Source organism: Physella acuta, unplaced genomic scaffold (assembly GCF_028476545.2).
Source record: "Physella acuta isolate Inbredline_101_S28 unplaced genomic scaffold, ASM2847654v3 ptg000443l, whole genome shotgun sequence".
Lineage (NCBI taxonomy): Eukaryota > Metazoa > Mollusca > Gastropoda > Physidae > Physella > Physella acuta.
Genome location: NW_026731962.1, coordinates 536,856 through 555,000, shown reverse-complemented (window position 1 = coordinate 555,000; position 18,145 = coordinate 536,856). Strand labels below are relative to the sequence as shown.

At 36.4% G+C, this 18,145-nt stretch overlaps 1 long non-coding RNA gene across 1 annotated transcript in view; it reads left to right on the top strand.

Annotated features, from left to right (window-relative positions):
* The window catches only part of LOC131943137 (uncharacterized), a 28,341-nt gene extending 10,862 nt beyond the window's left edge, over nucleotides 1–17,479 (top strand). The window contains exons 2-3 of the long non-coding RNA XR_009386849.1: nucleotides 8,089–8,212; nucleotides 16,837–17,479. This is a non-coding gene — a long non-coding RNA (uncharacterized LOC131943137). The remainder of the gene's footprint in view (nucleotides 1–8,088; nucleotides 8,213–16,836) is intronic.
* The last annotated feature ends 666 nt before the right edge of the window (nucleotides 17,480–18,145 follow it).

Here is an 18,145-nt window from a genome sequence, read left to right as displayed (position 1 = left end):
GAAATTCGGTGTAGGAGTGCTGGAAAAAATTATATATATATATATATATATATATATATATATATATATATATATATATATATATATATATACATATATATATATATATATATATATATATATATATATATATATATATATATATATATATATATATATATATATATATATATATATATATAGCACGTGTGCAGATGTGAATATATTTTTAGGGAATTTTTTTTTTAGTGTCTGGTGAATGATATTTGTACACGGAATCATGCGAGCATCACTCTCTGTAGATTGTGCACATTTCTCTACACAGCTTTTTTTCCCCCATAAAGTTCGCGTACGGCTTCCAAGATACTACTACTTACCCGGCTTCCGTACGGTGCCTTTACTGCTCCGGCTTACCAGATGGTTCATTTTGTCACACAACCCACCCTCCCCTCTCCCCACCCCCCCCCCCCCACCCCATACACACAAACACACCTGTTCCAAGTACTACTCGTGCACCTGTCACTAGCTCTCCTGTCCTCTTGTTAAAGCAGTCGCTTATTTTTAAAATAACTCTTGCCTCATTCAAAGATATATTTATAAACTTTTTTTTTTCACAAAAATAAAACAGCCTCGCAATATTTTTAAAAGCTGTTCTAAAGATATTTGATTTAACATCTCTTGTTTTTATTATAATTAAAATAATGATGGCTAACTTTTGTTATAAAATTTTTAAGCCCCTTATTTCAGTTTTTCTTCGATTCTTTCAATTTTTAAGACAATATTGTTGATCGATATAATCTTCCGACTTGAATTAAGCAAATATATTCTAGGCTTATCTGTTGATTGTTTTATTTATTATTTTTCTTATGTTTACTTATTTATTTTTTATTTTTATTTTTTCATATTTTTTGTAGGGTTGGGGGGGGGGGGGGGGTTAAATATATTTTTTTTTTCTGTTTACATTCCCTAAGACTAATAATAGTCTATGTATTTCATGTTTTAATAATTATAATATCGCTTTAAAATCCTAATTATGCATTCAAGATTTTTTTTTTCAAACTTTTTGTATTTGTACTTATACAACAAATTTCAGATATGGTGGGGGGGGGGGGGAGGGGTACTGTCGCGTGCCTCAATTATTTTCTTTAATTTTTAAAAATAAGATACTCGTAGAAACGTTTTGGCACGGGTGTTCAGAAAAGGTTAGTTTTTACAAGCCGTCAAAGAGTTAAGTGCTCACTAGGAAACAGCTGATGTTTATACTTTAGAGTAATCCCTCTTAATTATAACTTTACCTTTTTTACCCCCCTTCTTTTTCAAACTCAAAGTGAGTTGTGGGTATGTATTCTTTATGTTGAAACACGTTAGAGGGGGGGGGGGAATTATCAAACACATGGAAAACTGTGTTGCCACTTCATCCACTGTGTTAAGACACAGAACAGAAAGAAGAAGTAAGAAAAAAAAACAGTACATGAAAATATAGAATTCCCTCCCCCTATCTGGTCGTTAGTTATCTCCCCTCCTGTAGTTTGACTCTCCGGTTTCTGAAGCAGCGGAGCGTTATTTTCACACCTGGCCTGGAGGGCGAAGTCTTCTAGGCGTGATGCAAGAAGCTACGGCCATTGGCAAAATTGCGTCCCCTTTCTCTTTATTTTTACTTAAGGGGCGATAATGTGACACGCCATATTAGTTTCTGCCATCTGGTTAGACTTTTTTTTTAAATTTGTAAGTCCTCAAAAAAAAATTGAGTCACTTTTATGGAGTTATTAGTCTTTATGAGTTCTTTGAAGCTACTGTTTTATTTACGGTAACCAGGCATTCCGTTTTATATCTAGTTTTATTTTCACATACAGAATTTGCCGAACTGCAGCTAAGAAACATTTCCTTCAAATACATACATATACACACATAATACGTTTTAGGAGTATGATTAATTAATATCTGCACGTTAATTGATATATATTAATAGCTCTACTTGATTATATTACATTGTAAATGTTAGCAAATAGACTTCTAGCATAACCACGAAGTTAGTGTACATTAAATAAATATTGGCAATATTGCCCTGTGCTAACACGCAAAACACAAAATTATTTTTTACAAAACTCGACACCATTTTGTAAGTATTCCATAACCGTAACTCAGTTATGAAATTTACATTTTATCAGATTTCTAGTTAGGAAATAAATATTAAAAATCTATTTTTTTTAATTATTCGTTTCCCCCTTTTAACTAATAAGGAGTAAACTTTATTTGATTTTTATTTGACTGTTACATAAAACAATGTTAACAACGCTGCTCAATATGTTAACAAAAGTGTGTATTCAGAGGTGTTTGCTTCATGAAAAAACCAAGTAAAACCTTAGGCTGAATTAGTTTGCCTTTTTGAGATGTTAAGTTAACGACTCGTTTGAACTTTGGTAAGGGGAGAGAATCTAACGACCATGAGTAATGGTGTTTTCTTTTTTAAAAGACGGGGGAAAAAATATTTTCCGGAAGCTTTTCCCCAGATGGGGGATGAATCCTGAGCGTCGTCCCACTAACGGCACGAAACTCTCTGCTAATGACGCGGCATCACGCTATAATAAACTCTTCTAATTCGTTAATTTAAAAAACATAACTAATTATATACTATTTTAAAATCATCTCATTCGTTAATTAAAATAACATAAATTAGAATACAATTTTAAGCTCTTTTGAATCCTAATTAAAAAACTGAAATTATAATACAATTTTAATTTTTTTCTAATTCGTTAATTTTTTAATTATGTATTTTAATTCGTTAATTAAAATACATAAAATCATAATACAAGTTTAAAATATTCTAATTCGGTAATTACAAATTAGGAATAACAATTCACTGTTAAGCTCTTCAAATTCTTCTATTTGAAAAAAAATTAATTTTGTTAAACTCAACGAATTCCTTAATATTATTTTAAACAAATGAAAATGTAATGTTCAACTCCTCTTATTCGTTACTTCAAAACGAAAGAGTAATTAAAATGTTAACACGTTCTATTTTGTATACAAAGATACGTTTATTATATTCTCCTCCATGTGTGCGTTGTTGTTTTTTTAACTTAATAAATCAGCAACCTGTCTACTGTTAGTTTATCTTCGCCTACCCCCCCCCCCTACACCTCCTTCTCGTCTGACTCCCGCCACAGTTTCCCGCCAAAATTCTAACAAGATAAACTCATTGAACACGTGTTACATCAGCAGCGTCACAAGGAGGGGTGCGGGGGTGCGGACCGCACCGGCTGACACCCGACCTAGTGACGCCACCGTGTTACATATGACCCCCGTGTTAACTGAGTAAATTAATTTCCTGTTTGTTTATTTTACATCTCCGGAAGTTACTAGAGCAACTTTAAATTGAATGATAAAAAAAAAACATCCGGAAGGCTAACTATTACTGGTGTTATCTTTACATTTCTGGGCCTGTCTTGATCTGGTCTGTAGAACGTACAACCCCAAACATTATAGACCCACATTTTCTGTAGAACATATAACTTATAACCCCAAATAGTATAGCCCCATATTTTCCATAGAACGTATAAATCCAAGCATTATAACCAGACATTTTCTGTAGAACGTACAACCAAAAACAGTATAGCTCTATATTTTCCATAGAACGTATAAATCCAAGCATTATAACCAGACATTTTCTGTAGAACATACAACCAAAAATAGTATAGCTCTATATTTTCCATAGAACGTATAAATCCAAGCATTGCATCCCCATATTTTGTTTACGCATTGAGTGCGTTGGTTTATTAAGTCAATCTCAGCTTATCTAATTTTTTTGAAAATAAAAATCGAATGGCCAACAGCATAAAATATAGATCTAGATCTATGAATGTGTATTTTTGTGTACACTATTTAGTGCATTGGTAATTGACGGAGGTGTAGATGTAGATTGGTAGGGTATGCATGTACTGTCACCTATTGAGGTAACGTAAGCAAGATATTTAGGTTGTTTGGTTGGACGATTTTTCGCACCACCCCTCATGTATTTAGCTCAATAATAATCAAAACTTATAACTATCTATACGGGTCTACGAAATAGACTGAATTGAGAAGAAACAGTCGCACACATAAACAGTGTGTAAGACGTGAAATATTGTGTCGGAAGTTATTTGTTGTTAATCACGATTCGCTTTCCAGAACAGTTCAACTTATGGGCATGCGTGAGATCTTAATTTTACTTTACATGATTATCAAAATAATTATATAGTAAGCGGATCTATACTAGTAAGAGGTTACTTTATTTTTTTTTTATTTGTTACGTTGTTTTCGACGCGTTGGCGAAATAGTGTACGAAATGGTTTGCAAAGCACCGTCGTTTGAGGAATTTAGTTGTTTTTTAACGAGGCCCACTATTGTAAAACAAGTAAGTTTATAGAAAGAAAAAAAATAAACAAGTAAGGAACAACTGAAATAACTGTTTAAAAGCGTAGTGTCAAGCTGAAAAGAGAAAATAACTTGAGATCCACTGCCAAATGAAATTTGTTTTTCTACTGCGTGCCTCCGAGGTTTCCCCGCTGATGAGATAGGCTGGGCTAATAGTGTTGGGGTAACGAGCACTCGTGGGAAACTCGTGGGGAGGGTGAGCCTCAAACCACTGGCTGGGGGGTGCGGCCGGTCACATGAGCAAGATGCTACATTGTTGCTACAGTACTTGGGCCTGATGCTACATAATTGCTACAGTAGGCTAAAGGTGGCTACATCGTTGCTACAGTAGGTCGTGGGGTGGCTACATAGCGTCGACTGTAGGCCGGAATGCCGCTACATAGTGTGACTAGGCTATATAGCTGCTAGAGTATTCCGTTATGTGGCTACCAAGCTGCTATGGTAAGCCGGCATCGGCTACATGACGGGACTGCTACATAGGCCGGCATGACAGGACTACTACATAGGCCGGCATGACGGGACGGCTACATAGGCCGGCATGATGAGCCGGCATGACGAGACTGCTACATAGACCGGCATGACAGGACTGCTACATAGGCCGGCATGAAGGGACTGCTACATAGGCCGGCATGACAGGACTGCTACATAGGCCGGCACGGCGAGCCGGCATTGCAGAACTGCTACATAGGCCGGCATGACGGGCCGACCGAGCACCTTATCAGATGTGACCGACATGCTCACGTCGATACACTCGCCTCGTGTTTATTTTTTCACGTGTAATCTGAGAATCAGGTTACTCTCACACACACTCGCACAAACAAACAAACACATACACACACATACACTAACATGCATTTTGTCTTGACATTTGAAAGTGTAAGAATGTTCCCTCGCTATAACTTTAGCAGACCTGTATTTGATTGTAGACGACAAAACAGTGGTCAATATATTTTACCTATTACATTGGCCCACTACTTAACAATTTATAATGCATGTATAAGAGTATATACAAATTAAATAACATTTCAAATATATTTTTAATACATATAATAGAATCTCTACTGAGACATTGAAAATCAACGAGGAAAAATTGTTTTATTTCTTTTTTTCTTGATTTTCCTTTTGGTTTTATTAATAATTTAACATTTTCAACATCCTAAAATATGTTAGAATCACTGAACTTGAAATTAATAGTGTTTAAAAAGACTGTAAATGTATACGTTTGTAAAGATGGACATACATACATACACAGAACTATCATAGTGTAATAGTAGAAAAATAAGAAGTGTATATGGGGAGAGGAGTATTTTGCATTACCAAAAAAAGAAAATTTTAAAACGTCCGAATTTTTACCTAAAGGGCAAACTTTCATGCTGGAAAATATTTCAGCTGAGTCGGTGTTTGGTTTCAGATCGCCACATTGTATTAACTCGTGTGGTTTCTCGTAAGGTTTCTAGGCCTCGATCTCACTAGTGGGTATCCCTAGGCTAAACAAGTAGGCATGCTGAAGTACTACAGTGTGTGTACTGTGTATTACCTTGTGCTACCTGTAAATAACTTGTGTATTACATGATCGCTACTTTGTATTACCTGTATATTTAATGTACTTCCTATGTCCCTTGTATTACCTACGTACTGTGTTTAACCTTTGTATTACTTTTGTATTACTTGCGTATTATCGGTGTACTACTTGTGTAGTACCTTTGTATTACCACCTGTAAGATAACTGTTTATTACCTCCATACTCCCTGTGTACTACCTTCATACTACCTGTGTACTACCTTCATACTACCTGTGTACTACCTTCATACTACCTGTGTACTACCTTCATACTACCTGTGTACTACCTTCATACTACTGTGTACTACCCTCATACTCCCTGTGAACTACCTTCATACTACCTGTGTACTACCTTCATACTACCTGTGTACTACCCTCATACTACCTGTGTACTACCTTCATACTACCTGTGTACTACCTTCATACTACCTGTGTACTAAACTACCTTCATACTACCTGTGTACTACCCTCATACTACCTGTGTACTACCTTCATACTACCTGTGTACTACCTTCATACTACCTCTGTACTACCTTCATACTACCTGTGTACTACCTTCATACTGCCTGTGTACTACCTTCATACTACCTGTGTACTACCTTCATACTACTGTGTACTGCCCTCATACTACCTGTGTACTACCTTCATACTACTGTGTACTGCCTTCATACTACCTGTGTACTACCTTCAAACTACCTGTGTACTACTTCATACTACCTGTGAACTAAGCGTGTATCAGCCGTGCTCTACCTGTGATCTAAAGGTTCGTGTTAATTAGAGCAAATCGCCTGTACGTTTATTGATGTCCCGGTATAAAAGTCTTAGACTCTATGTGCCAGGTTTCATCTCCGCGGTGTGTTAAAAAAAATTGTTTAACTTGCCAATTAGCCTTTGTCAAACTGTTGCACTTATTAACTGATAAAATTTCGTTATTTTTTTTTTTCCTAAAGAGAGAGACAACCCTATTTCACTTACTTTGTTCTGACATTTATTTATTTTCCTAACTTTGAAAAAATATATTTAATCATCCTAAATACTGGATGTCTTTTTATAAATTAATTTTAACTATCTAGATTTCTATCTTTATACAGACACTTCATTTTCCAAAGGAATACACAGACAGTGGAAAATATTTTTATATAAACATTTCCACCGTTAGTTTTAGATCATCAAAGTTTGTACTTAAAACATAACAATAACGAAGAAAGATTATTGTCGTCATTCATTAGATCAGGTCTTGAAGTCATTTCTACTGGCTGCCCTTTTTTCGTTTGCTTTGTACTGTGTCGTTGCACACTCAAAATCAAATTTACCATCAGTAGGTCAGATTTTCCATCATCAACTCAGATTATAAATCAGGAAATCAATATTAACACCAGTAAATCAAGTTTACTATTAGGAACTAAAATTACTTAAGATTACTAAAAGTAGTTAAGATTTACCATCTGTGAATTAGATTTACCATCAGTGAATCAGATTTACCATCTGTGAATCAGATTTACCATCTGTGAATCAGATTTACCATCTGTGAATCAGATTTACCATCTGTGAATCAGATTTACCATCAGTGAATCAGATTTACCATCTGTGAATCAGATTTACCATCAGTGAATCAGATTTACCATCAGTGAATCAGATTTACCATCAGGGAATCAGATTTACCATCAGTGAATCTGATTTAACATCAGTGAATCAGATTTACCATCAGTGAATCAGATTCATCAACAGTAAATCAGATTTACCATCAGTGAATCAGATTTATCATCAGTGAATCAGATTTACCATCAGTGAATCAGATTTACCATCAGTGAATCAGATTTACCATCAGTGAATCAGAGTTACCATCAGTGAATCAGAGTTACCATCAGTGAATCAGATTTACCATCAGTGAATCATATTTACCATCGCCAGACAATCACCGGTCGATACAACCTAACACCAACATCAAAGACAACCATCAAGATAATCACCGCTGTTCTGCGTTGATTTTTTTTTTTAAGTTTATTTTTAAATCCGCCGTCGAGTTGTGTAGATGCAGTCGATAATTCTCCCAATTTAATCAAACGCTAGACTTGCAATTAAATTATATTTTAAACGATAAAAATAAAATTCTAAATCTTTTGTTCTATTTTTCAGCGAGGACAGAAGTAGATGGCTGTTCTTGAACAACATTCTCGACAAACGTAATCTAAGGGGGGTCTGATCTGTGAGAATTCAAGTTAACTGAATTCACGAAAAAATCAGCAAAAATATGCAAATGGTAAGTAGTTTGATTGTAACAGTGTATAGATAGTACACAGGTTATTTGTATAGAAAATGTGCACTAGAAATACAAATTAAAAAATTCAAGTTAGATTAAGAAAATCATTCACAAAACTTAACAGATTGATGTATCATGTAGTCTGTAGATTGGGCGTGTCTTTAAAAATCTTTTTTATCTAAAAATATAATTGATATCGCACTGAAAATTAACCCCGTATCAGCAAGAAAAATAAAACAGAAATTAGAAAATTTTAACAGTAATTTATTTAATTAGAAGCACAAAAAATATTCTACTTTAACCAAGAAACAAAAAAAAATTAAAATAGTTCTTTTTGAAGGCTTGCACTTTTTAATACACCCGCTCTTTAGTGCGCTATATGTGTCGCCCCTCCCCACCTTCCCCGCACCCCTTTTATTTTTTTAATATAGATATGAGGATGTAACTAAAAAATAAAAACTTTTTTTTTTCAAATTTGCACCAGAAAGCGGGTATGAAGATGATAAAATTAGCAAACGTTAAATCCGGGGTAAAAAAAAAAATATTCTCTAATTGGTTCCTAGGCTTGTAGCGACGCATGCGTAATCTGTCATAACTTTTTCGAATCAGGTGATTGGTCATTAATCTAATAGCTGGCTGGCCCATTAGGTGTGGGCCATAGAACCAGGCGCTCTTGCTTATTAATCTTATAACCGGTGGCCCATTCGGGCCGTGGTCGGTGAATAAGAAAGGGGGGGGGGAGTCGTTAATCTTATAACTGCCTCGGCCGATGGCCAATAACATATTTTTTTAAATGTGATGATTATTCATTTATTTGTATAGCTAGTCGGGCCATTGCTAATGAGTCATAAGTAAGTGATTATTAAAACCAATCGGTTTTATTAACTCGTTTTGTCCAATCGGTGAGAGGAATGCACCCCCACGTGATCATTTAGAAGTCGTCATTGTTCCAATACATGAGTTGAGTTTAAGCGAGCAGTTTCAGGTGACGTCATATGATGGATGCACGTGACGTCATGTGACGGTATCATGTGACGTCATGTGACAGTTTCATGTGACGTCATGTGACGGTTTCATGTGACGTCATGTGACGGTTTCATGTGACGTCATGTGAGGGATCTATTTATGTCTACTCGGCGTCATAGATTTTTTTTTTAAACTATGTAATAGAGTAGTAAAATGTCTATTTGAATGTCTGGAATATCTTAATGAATTAAGTTAACGAAGTTATCAAGCAGATTATGTAAGGCTCCCTTTTTCATAATCTTCTAACGATATATGTAACAAATCTGTTTCACAAATCCATTAGTAAACAACAAATTAACAACTGAAATCTACCTTAAACAAAACAGCCATTGACTACTTAATACGCGGTGCTCTAGCTAAACTAGGCAGCGAAGGGGGGGGGGGGTGATGGGGGGTTAACAAGTTCACGATCGTGATCTGGTCACGGAGGTTTGGTTTTAGACAGACGACGACCTTATGTATGGGTCACGGGTCAGCTGTAAGCACCCGTGTCTGCCCATATGGTTATGACAATCCTCGCCATTCACATACACGTTTCGGAACATGACATGTCATAGGCGCAATATGAATGTAGCTGGCACTGTTTCTCATAGCAATACACAGAATCTTGTATCAATGTGAAAATAGGATTTGTCTTTTCTTGTTATTGAGTAAAAACTGTATTTGTTTTCTTTTTTTAATCACAGTTTTATGTATATGTAAAAGCTCCAGTTTCTTATTACAAGAGTATCAATGTTTTTTGTTCATATATTTTTTTTATTAATTTTTTTTTTTAAATTAACCACTCAAGTTATTTTATTCGTAATGGGACATCGTCGGTCAAAACTGTTTTTTTTTTCTTAACATAATATACTTATTTGTTTAATTTCCTGAACAAATAACTAATTTAACAGAATTTTTATAAATAAAAACGTAGTAATTTTAATTTGAACGAACACACTTTTTTTTGGAGCAGCGATTTTGTCCCTAATTTTAAACTTCACCTGTCAGAGAGCAGCAATCGTCTGCTGTTGATCCAGGTGTCTGGATGTATATGTTCTATCATACAGAAACGTCGGCTGTTATGAGTAATGTGATAGATCCAGGTAACGAGCCTGAGTCAGTCGAAAGTAATTAGCAGGTGAATAAGTGCATTTGGAGGCCTGAACATTTTTTTTAACCACTCCCCCCAATCCTACCTCCCCCCCCTCCCTTATCATACAATTTATTTGATTACCGACATCATGTGTGTTCGATTTTTCCCCATCCTCGATTCTCCCAGGAGTAAAAAAAAAAATAGATCCTCCCAGGAAAGAGGCTTATTAGGTTGTGATTAGTTACACGTCACGGTTGAGGGAGTTTTGAAAGAAATTAACCTGGTGTGTTGGGGTTTAGGGGTCGGGTCTAGGGGGTCGGGCCAGTAGTCAGCGCGCCGTTGGAGCTGACGGATAATGTTGTTTTCTGCGTGGTTCGGTTGAAGTCAACTTCTGATGGTGAAGATATTTCGTTTTAAAGTCTTTGTTGGTTTGTTTTTTTTTCTTTTCGGTAATTATACGAACGGGAAAAGTTTATAAAGAGGTGGTTTGTGCTATGTAGGTTCTTGAGATTTAGAAGTTTTAAGTGGATTGAAGTTCGCGATATTTAATTAACAAGGGTGTACTGCCTATTTATAAGACAGAAAATCCTGGTTATACAAATGTTGCAAGTTGAATGTGCAATGCGTGTTGTTGTTTTGTTGTAATTGTGAATTATTTTGTTTGTTTATCAGAACGGAAGTCGGGGTTCCTAAATCTTTTAAGTGAAAACACAACGCTAGTGTTGATGGTTAATTTTTTAAATTTAAAATTGTTCTTAAAATTTAATTTTAGCCTTTTCATTTGAAGCCTTTTGACTGGATTTTTAGTGCATTGTTCTTAGAATTTCATTTAAAGTATTTAAAAGCTTTCGATTAGATTGTTTAAAGATTTTCTTGGAAATGTATTTAAGCTGAGTTATTTTAACACTTTTGACACGGTGCATTTTGAATAGCTTTCAGATCTCAATCCTGGTACTTCTGAGTACCGACCGGTATTTACTTAGCCTTCCAACACAACCTTCAGGCATGCGGCCATACCGTCATAGCATTAACAAATCTGATTCTCTTCCTCTTTACCCCACCCCCAAGAAGACTTATTAATACTCTAAGGGTTGGGGGATTTTTTTTTATGTAACCCATACATAAAAAATATTTTCCCAGGCTGTTGACTCTGAGCCTGGAGCAACCCTTGAGCCCGGAGCACTAATGTTGTTTAATCCCCCCGCGAATGTTGCCGGCTGTCTAATAAGTTGCCGGCTCTCTAATAAGTTGCCGGCTCCCAAATAAGCTTCATTCTGTTACATGGCACCGGCTTGGTGTTGTTTTTTTTTCTTTCCTTTTACACGCATTCTTCCCCTGAAATGTTCTTTTTTTTTTTAGAGTTCTCTCCCCTTGCTAAAGAATCAAAAATTTTAAGTCGTGTTTGTCAACCCCTCCTCGCACCACCCCCACGCTTTTTTTTTTTCTTCAACCCTTTACTTACATACGAACTTATAAGAATTTACTGTCAGTAAAGTGTCACGGGAATCACGTGAGAAGTGTGGAGCTGCCGCTTTAGCTTACCATCTGACAAACACGGGACGTTTCGTGTATTCGGTTTATCAGACTTTCGGTTAATCGGGATGACCGTTTTAACGAGATTTTTTTTTTCTTTCTTTTTTTTCTGTTTGATCTTGTAACTCCTGGCAGCTTCTCATTACCGGGGCATTTTAATTAAGTAATTTAGTTTCTGGCGTAGATACGTCTAATTAACCAAGAATGTCTTCAGTCCCGAAATCGCGTCTGAAGTGTTAAAAATAGCGCGCTGTTGGTTCGGGAGTCGAAGCAGTTAAATTCTAACTTCGAACAGGCATTTTGGATGTACTTGAAATCAGCAGCGGTACAGTCCCGTCTGGCATTTAAAATATCGCTACGCGTATCTTTGATTGTTGTTATATTTCGTAACAAAATACACAATTCATATAGTCCACACAAGGTGACAAGACAGGCCTCATGGTCTGTGTTTCGATTGTATAAATCGGGTTACTCATTTAAGCCAAATCACATTTGAATTCGTTTTATGAAAGACGTTTGATGATGCGTGATTTTAAAAAAATTGTACAATTGCTTCATTGTTGTTTCATTATTCATCAATAAAATAATACTCTTCATTAGCCTGTAGTGTTAGTTAGAATAAGATATGTGAGGTTGTTTTTTTTTTTAACTGCCTTTAGTAAAAGTTGGCTCCCCAGAAACGTTTGGCACTTTGCATGTCATCTACCAAGGAAAATCTGCCCTGCTTTAGGCTCAAGTCAGTCGGCTAATCAGAGGTAGTTTTGTGTATAGGCTCAAGTCAGTCGGCTAATCAGAGTTAGTTCTGTGTATAAAACACTGACTGGCACCGCTAGACACGCTCCGACTCGATTTGTTTTTCCTTGTGCGCACCACTTGACTTGGGATCATCTGGCATGGGGGTGGGAGGATGGGGGGGGGGGAGACACTAAAGGGGAATGTCCTGTTTGAGATTATATGGTGTTATGGGATGAGACTAAAAGGGAAGTGTCGACTTGCGTTTAAACTGCCTTGTGGTGGGGGGGGGGGGGGTAGGAAAAGTATATGAGATCATATGATATTAGAGGAAGGGACTAAAAGCAAGTGTCCGATTTTATATATTTTCTACATAGAGGGGTCTCTGCGGGAAAATAACATATTTTAGAGTATGCGGCGTGATGGGGGGGGGGGGGGGCTCTAAAGGAAATGTTCGTCCAGCACTACCTGGAAAGATTGTGTGGTATAGACGAGAATGTTTGAAATATAAAACACGAAGGTTTCATTTTTACCAAGATCTACCTCAATATTGTGTGACTTTTTGGTAAATGTTGGGTCTTTCTGCTTCCCCCCCCCCCCACACACACACACCAAACGCCCGCCTCTCCGCTAGATGCTTCAAGTCATCTGCCGACCTACCATGTAAGTCTCCTAGTCTCCATTCGTGTAATGTGTGGTTCAAAAAAACGCTGAGCTAAACACTTTATATCCCTGAGTGGGGCCAACACTGTTCTTACAACACTTCAGTTCAAAACGAAACCAAATTACGTAATGATTACTTTTGCCTTTATAACGACATTTCTGGGAATTAGGTACTAAGGGTTTCTTTGAGTAAGCAGTAATTAGTAATTTACCAAGGTAATTTTTTTTTTACTTTTTGTGAAAAATTTGTGAGAACAAAAAAATGGGATTTAAATGTATAAGTCTCTGCGTTGTAAAGACATATTTTAATTAATTTGTTTTTTACTCTAAAGTAGATATGATAATCAAATAAGCAAAATTTATTAAATGAAATAAAGCTTTAAAAAATGTAGAATTTATATATAAATCATCTTTCGTTCAAACATTTATCACCTTGAGCCAAGACTTGTTTTCAAATTTGAGATTTACTTTATTAGAAATAAACACAACGCTACTATTCTCATTTTTTTTAAATTATTTTTTAACTGCCACTCAACCTAAACTGACGTACGCTGGACAGTGCGACGGCCTGGCCGGCACCGATTTTTTATGTGGCTAGTTCTCCGTGCGGTGCGAGTCTGTAATTTGTCGCTGATGGGGGGAAAAAAGGTGAGAATTTGAAGCATTTTCTGCCATCTCGCGAGCGCACGTGTTGAAAAAACAGGAGCAATCTCAGCAGGCGTAGATAATATAGTTATGAGCATACGAGTTAGCTTGTCCTTAAAAAAAGAGCAGGGGGGATAGGAAAGGGGGGAAGGGGGGAACTACAACTTTACGTTCAAACGAACGATAATGATTAACTTAAGAAAGTTTTTTTTTTTTAGCTTCTGAAACATATTTTTTATTTACCCGGCTTTGACTCTAGCATGAGATAGTGTACAAGATATGATATTATAACTTAGTTCACTACACAGGTCCAGATGGCGTATTGAGCACAAGGGGTCTAATTGAAATGAAACATTTACTATCGGACAGATCGGATTCGGCGCGGGATTTTTTTAGATCAGATGAGCGTTAGGTTCTGTGTGTGTTGGGAGGGAGGCATGCGCAGGGGAGGGGGGGGGGTCGGTCTATGCCATGTTCAGAATACCACGGAGGCTGGGGAGGTAGCTAATGAGTTAAACACACGCTTATGGAAAAGTACGGGGGAATGAGAGACACAGATGTAAAGAATAAAACAAAAAACGCTAGAGAAAGTAGCAGAATATAATAAAAATATTCTTTAAAAAAAAATGTTACTTACTAAATCTATTTCTCTTTCAAATGTGTGCGTGTGTTCTTTAGTGTAAGCGTGTTTCTATTAATTAAGCCAGAAATGTTCTAGTAATCTAGCTTTTGATGTTTATTTTTTATTTATGACACGTATCAGAACAGAACTTGTTACATATGCTAAATGTATGTTACAAATGTACGTTAGGCTAAGCATCCAGCTAGAGGTTTAATTTCATAGCAATGATAGAGGAAACCTGCTTTTAATATTCCAACACCCCCCCCCCCCCCCCCGCGCTAACTTTTAATGCATTTTTTTTTAAAGAAGCCAAAAAAAAAATGCGATTTTTTTTTTCTTATGGTGAACTTTGACATGAGCTAGCACCTCGGTTTGAGAGTTTTCCCTGACAGCTGTCTGTACCGGCACATTGGTCGAGGAATGTCTTGTTCCATTGAGAGAGTACACACCCGGAGACGCTTGACTTGACGGAGACACGTCAATGGTCTCTATACACCGTCTTCTGCTGACAGCCATTGCTGACTCCCACGCCCCAAGATAAATCAGTTTTCAATTTTCCTCCCGTTCGTTCAACCTACCCCAAAAAGCAAATACCTGATGAAAAGAGCGCCCGTTTGCTTTGATGGCAATGATAAATATCAGAGCAATATTTTACGATCGATTGTTTTATAAAAGAAAAGGAGAAAAGGGAGGTAAAAAAAAAAAAGAAGAAAAGAAAACGAAACAATTTGCCTTTGGGTGTTTGGATTGTCAAGGGGACACAACTGGTTGTAGGTTTAGTGGGAAAGTGGTTTGGTTAATGGGAGTTACTCATCTTGGCGTGGCACAGCTTGTGGCTATTGAAGCGGGTCCGTTTAGGAGTCTTCGTGTCCACACGTCTTTCGTTAAAAATAAATTCCTTTTATTTAACGTAACTTAGAGAACATCTTAATTGACACTCTTTTAGTAAGCCTAGATGGGAAAGTTGTTTTTTTTTTATTGTTTTCGAAAACATTCTAGTGTTTCTAGACTACCTGTAGTAGGCCTAATTCACTTAAATTGGGGGGGGGGGGGGGGGGGGGGTTGTGATTCTTAAATTTTTCTTGCGGGATTTTATTTATACAGATCATGTAAGTTAAATCTTATAATCTAATTAATTACTCTTAAGCGTCTTAACTATTAAATCCCAAATTCAGAACACAACCTTGTAGTTATGAATAAGGCGGACAAATTGAGAGAAGGGGAGGGGGGATATTTTCGTATAAGAATTTTACTTCATCATATAACAATCGTACTAACTAACTACACAAACTTGTGCTATAAATACACAGCTATTGACAGCAAAACTAGACCACTACTAAACTTTTGCTATAAATACACAGCTATTGACAGCAAAACTAGACCACTACATCTAGACAAAGTTTGAGAACAGCGCTCCGTATCGTGTGTGTGTAATTCTATTTTTATCCCGTCTTCATTTTTCCTCATTACCCAACATCATCAAAATATGACACTAATTAATACTTATTCAGCCAGGATAATAATTAAAGGATTAAAAAATCAAAATCCGTTAGGTCCCTGACTACCCCAAAACCAAAGACAAGCCACGTGCTACACCACGTGACAAATTAATCCGCGCTAACGGATGGATGAATACATCTTTCATAGCCCTCGCACATAACACACAGCACACACACACACACACACACACACACACACACACGTCCGTCTTTACACAGCAGACGTCATCCATGCGTGACGGTTACTTAAGATATTAAATCGGCAATCAATATGAAAATATAAAAAAAAAATAAAGTGCGTACATTTCAACCCCCTATACACACCCTATACACACTGGACTACTGCAACTACTGTATATATTTCGTTATATATATATATATATATATATATATATATATATATATATATATATATATATATATATATATATATATATGTGTGTGTGTGTGTGTGTGTGTTAGTGTGTACATATTATAATTATTATTACCTTTTATATATATATATATATATATATATATATATATATATATATATATATATATATATATATATATATATATATATGTATATGTGTGTGTGTGTGTGTGTTAGTGTGTACATTTTATAATTATTATTACCTTTTATATATATATATATATATATATATATATATATATATATATATATATATATATATATATATATATATATATATATATATATATATATATAACCTTTTTTATTACGATCATTATGTTACAACAATATCTAAAATAAATTTTATTATTGATCCATCAATTTTCTTTATCCGCACCTCTCCCCCGCCCCCTTCTTTTGTACCTCCCCCAGGTTGTACGACCAACCCAGCAGTCCCAAATGGCTGGCTGTATGAGCCCGTGCGAGAGGGATACGCATGACAGGACGCCGGCTTGAGCGAGCCGGCCGCCATTGTGTTAACGCCGCGTGTCCGCGCAGCCATGGAAACCTACAAACATCCAGACCGGAAGTTTACTGGGGATACATAAAAGACGTACGATTTTTGTCTGACTGCTTCTCTCATTAGGAATTCGTATTTTTATTTTCCCGTAACAAATTTAGATGAATTTTAGAACTTTATGGGACATTAAAGATACATGAATTAGTTAGTCAATCGGTCAAATAATTTAGCTTTTTATAATTAGAAAAAAAACCATAATATTTATTTTATTAACAACCGCCCACCCAGCCGACCACCCTTCTCCACCCCGCCCACAATACTTAAAAATATTTTATGATTCGAAGTAATAAATCTATCAATCAGTTCATTTAGTTAATTATGGTAAAGTTCATCGGTACTTATAAATTAACATTTAAAAGGTAGAACCTTTAAAAAAAACATAGTTTAAAATTATGGTGTAGAAGTATTTTATCTTCAGCTAACGTTTAGCTAAAGTTGACAACCATCTAAAAAAATCAATGTCAGTTTGATCTTATTATCCGATATGGTCTACTGACAGTCAAAACTCTTAAGCATTAGTTTTACAACGTGTGTGATAGATTTGTGTGTGTATGTGTGTAAGCAGTGTTTCTTTCAGGCATTTATCTCTAAGGAGGGAGGGGGACTTGAAACTTTAGGGCGAGGGGTGCACTATTAAATTTTCCGGGTGGGGGCGGACACTGGTAAAAGTATTATATATCAAAAGAAATTCTATTTTGTTGGGGGGGGGGTGGGGGGGGGGGGGGGGGTAGACGAGTTTCGGAGAGATGGGAAAAATCACTGTAAGGGGGGGGGGGGGGAAGGCAACAGTCTGTTTTGTTACGTTTGTCATTGCTTAACATTGTACTTGCTCTTCCTGTAATAAAACGGTGCCTGTCGACCTTAGTGTGTTCTTAAGTCCGCGGTGTTCTGTAGTTGCAGGAATAAGTTCTAGAACCATGCAAGGATGGTGGTCTCTGGATCAGCTTCCTCAAAAAAAAAAGGTCACAAGTCTTAGTGACCAGTTGCCCGGCAACCATGTGTTGTCCTTAAAAAAATGTCCGCCACCCCCCCTTATTCTATCAGCTGTGTTCATGTAACGTCACAACAACAACGTTACGCCACGGTTCCCAGTCTCCCCCCCCCCCCCCCACACACACATACGAGATTGGCTATAAAATACCAGCCTTACCGTCCGGTCGT